The sequence below is a fragment of the Dendrobium catenatum genome, unplaced genomic scaffold (assembly GCF_001605985.2).
Source record: "Dendrobium catenatum unplaced genomic scaffold, ASM160598v2 fragScaff_scaffold_434, whole genome shotgun sequence".
NCBI lineage: Eukaryota > Viridiplantae > Streptophyta > Magnoliopsida > Asparagales > Orchidaceae > Dendrobium > Dendrobium catenatum.
Genome location: NW_021318896.1, coordinates 3,178 through 7,001, shown reverse-complemented (window position 1 = coordinate 7,001; position 3,824 = coordinate 3,178).

The window sequence follows — 3,824 nt, the reverse complement described above, 5'->3', positions numbered from 1 at the left end:
ACACCAAGTAATAGTTTCTTTCAAAAATAAGATAAATGGTAAAAGAAAACTGATGAATCATAAAAAATTCTTGACTCTTATTGTTGACATCCAGATTTAAAGCTACATATGGAATAGATTAGAGGAGGAAACTAGTGAAACCGACTTATTCAAGAATAGGAAAGCAGAGGAAGGAAAAGGATGGGGAAGATTGTGTATTTCTTTAAGCTGCTTAGCTTCGTTGCTTGTTACATACCCAAGTCAAGTATCAAACTCCATCATAGGTCACCTCTAAGTGCTACATTTCTTATTTATATTCCACCTAAGCTAGACTCCTTTGCAAAGAAGAGTTCAATCTAATTTTGCCCTTTTTAAACTTTCAAGTCGCATTACTTTTTGGCTTTCCACGAGATACTTGTCAACACAAATAAGGGTTCACAGACTGGATCTTTGATCTTTTAGAAAACTTGCCCCAATTAGGGATCACATCTTATGTATGGGCTGATGTTATCTGCAACATTCAAGGTTATATGTAGGATGTGTGTCCTGTTTGTGTGACGTGGAAGCTTCATTGAATTTATGTTGGGTGGCACGTGCCCTCTATCAACCCTTATCATCCCTAATTTTTAGCAAGGTAGTTGGGTTGGACCATGGAGCTGAACCAGTTGGAGCGTGTATGTCTGGTCAGCATTGGTCCACTTAGTTGACTCATTAGAAATGGTTTCAGAGTATCCACTTTGGTAATTCTTGTGATGATTTGCTTGAAAGTCATATAGCTGCTTGATGGAATGGTCCAGTGTACGAATTACTCTCGAAATAGTGGTTCCAATTTATTTTGACTAAGCAATAGTGTAGGTGAGTATGGATAGATACTTGATGTCATATAGAACCTATTTGGTCTTCTTCAAAACTAGTCTCACTTGTACTTTATTCAAGAACTCCTGTCTAATTAGATTTGGTTTTTCTTATTATACAAAGAATTTTTCAGGGCATCGACCTAAACTTGCTTAATTTAATGAAATGGGATAAGTCGTTGTTGAGTTGAACCTAACTACCTAGGTTCTGAAATTATTCTGTGCGGAGACCTGACGGCAAGAACCGTCCGGATTTGCTGCACTTTATATGTTTTTTTTTTGTTACGCTTTTGCAAATACTCAGCAAAATGACAGCAAATATGCATTCATAACCCTTTTGGTGAGTATTTGCAAAAGCACAACAAAAGGCAAGCTAAATCGCAGCAAATATCCTACTAATTGAAAATTTGTTGTCCTTTTACTGCGCTTTTGCAAATATTCAGCAAAAGGGTAGCAAAATTACATTCATCATTGCATATTTGTTGTCCTTTTATTGAATATTTGCAAAATCGCAGCAAAATGGCAACTAAAGGGCAACAAATCCGAATGGTTATTGCCGTCCGGTCTTTGGACAGAATAATTTCTCCTGGGTTGCCCTAGCTTGTAAGAATAAGTCCGCTAAGAATCATTAAAAAGCACTTTGTCAACTACAAATTGTGGTTGAGACGTGTGAGGAATTGATAGGGTTGTCAATTTTTATCAATTACCTACCAGCATCCGTTCTGAGACGTCTGAGGAATTGATAGGGTTGTCAATTTTTATCAATTACCTACTATCATCCGTTCAATAGTAGTTAACTATTATGTTTGACCAATGGTACTCTAACACTGTTGATAGACTAGTAGTTGCTAATATGACTCGATAGGAGTGCTCAATAGGATGTATTTGTCGCCTGGAAATTGTCAGGTTAGGTGACACAGTAGGACACACTCATAACAGATAATAGTGGTTCTTTGTGTAGCTTTTTTCCCATACTGTCAATCATGCTACCAAGTGTATAGTTTTGATTGTTCTATGAAAAGGTGAAACTTCTGTCATCATAAAAAATTCCCATCATTTCTCACTTGCCCTCTTTTTTCCTAAGTAGTAAATGAAGCTATTATGTGCCAAAAATCATGGTAAGCCATGAGAATTTCCTTCCTACTGCTTGGATTAGTAGATGATGTGTGACTGACTAGTTAATAAACATGCAATCTCCTCCAACATATCATTAATTAAACAAGTTTATAGAGGTTTTATTTTCTCTGTCAGTAGTCAATTCTCCTGTAACTAGCATTTAATCGCCATTTGGCTAACTTAATACTTTCTCTTTTCTTTCCATGATATGTAAAATATGAAGATATATAATGCAAAGGTCATCTTTACGAAAAACAATATTTCCTTAATCTAAGATCTTGCATTTTCTTCTATGATATTCCTGCATTTTTTAATGGATCAAATTATCACGGCTTACTAGGTTAAATCCAAACAGAGCATTCTTGGTGCAAAGGCTTTGCTCTATTATTAGAGGGTTCTACTGTTCTTTTTAGGCCCTTATGGAATGCTTGATTTCCTTAGGATGACTTGAAGATTTTTTACCTAAATTAGTTTCAAGGCCCATATGATTTTCTTATTTATTTAGGGAGCTTTTCTATCCTAGAGGCTCTGCTTGGTCATTAACTTTTTTTTTTTTTTTTTTTAAGGTTGTACTAGACCTCCTAAAGGTTTGAATTTGACTTTGAAATTTTGTGACTAGGAAATTGCCGTGAAGGTTGTACTAGACCTCCTAAAGGTTTGAATTTGACTTTGAAATTTTGTGACTAGGAAACTATACCATATCATTATAAGGTTGTACCAAGTTTTTGAGGCCTTGTAGGTATGTTTGGCAACTTTATGATTAAGGATTTATAAACTCCTTCATGGACAAACGTATATACAAGAACCTGGATAAACAAAGAATGTGTAAACTCTTCAAGGTGATACATTGACTTGAACTTTGGGTAAACCAGAGATATATTGATTCTTCAAGGAGGATTCAACTTAGGTTGATGATTTATCAACTTTTCATGGGAGACATAATAAATCAAACTATTTTTAGATGATCATTCAATTTTAGCCTAGCTATAAAATGGTCTAAGCGAGTTTATACAAAGCATCTTTCGTCCACTTTTAACTCAATCCCATTTTTACATTTGAACATCTCATGCTCTGCCACATTTGATCAATTTAATCATGCAAAAATTTTGGCAAAATCAAGGCTTTATAAACTCTTCATTGAGGATGCATTAACTCAAACTTTGATTGCTGGGAGGTTAGTCCTACTTTTGACTTGAGCTTTTTAACTTTTTAGCTCAATACCTAATATTGTAGGGCTAGTTAGTCCATGTGTAGTTAGTCTCAGAGAACCAAGATGAGTTGTAATCATTTGAGTAATGAAATGGTCAAGCCAGTCGTGATCTTCAAGTAAGGTGGGCCAAAGAGTCATGTGCATCCTCTTTGGCCCACCTTACTTGACAAGATATTGATGAAGATCCTACATGAAAATTACATGTTTGATATGTTTAGAGAAGGGAACGAGTTAGGTCATTATTCCCCTTGACTTGTGTCATGAGTAATAGCATTCTATATTCATAATAGATTTGTCACTTCACACGTCTAGAGACAATAATCCCTGCACCGACCTCTTCTCTAGTAATGAAGCATCATCCAATTTAAGCCTTCTATCCAATCGAGATCAATCCTTCCTTCCTCGGTGTTGATATACTTGTTGGCCTTATTTAGGAGCTCAATAATGGGCTCTAATATACTCTTATAATTGTGAACTTGAAATAACAATCATCGAGTCCCTGCAACCATAGCAACTTTGAGGATTGAGGGTTGAGGTTCAATACCTCTAGTATTTCTAGGTTGAATCATGTCATTTATACATCAGTCGGTTTCCTCATGTTCTTTCTTAAGCATATGAGGGTTTGCCTATGTGAAAACCCGAAAATGCCGTTTTAGACCTCGCAC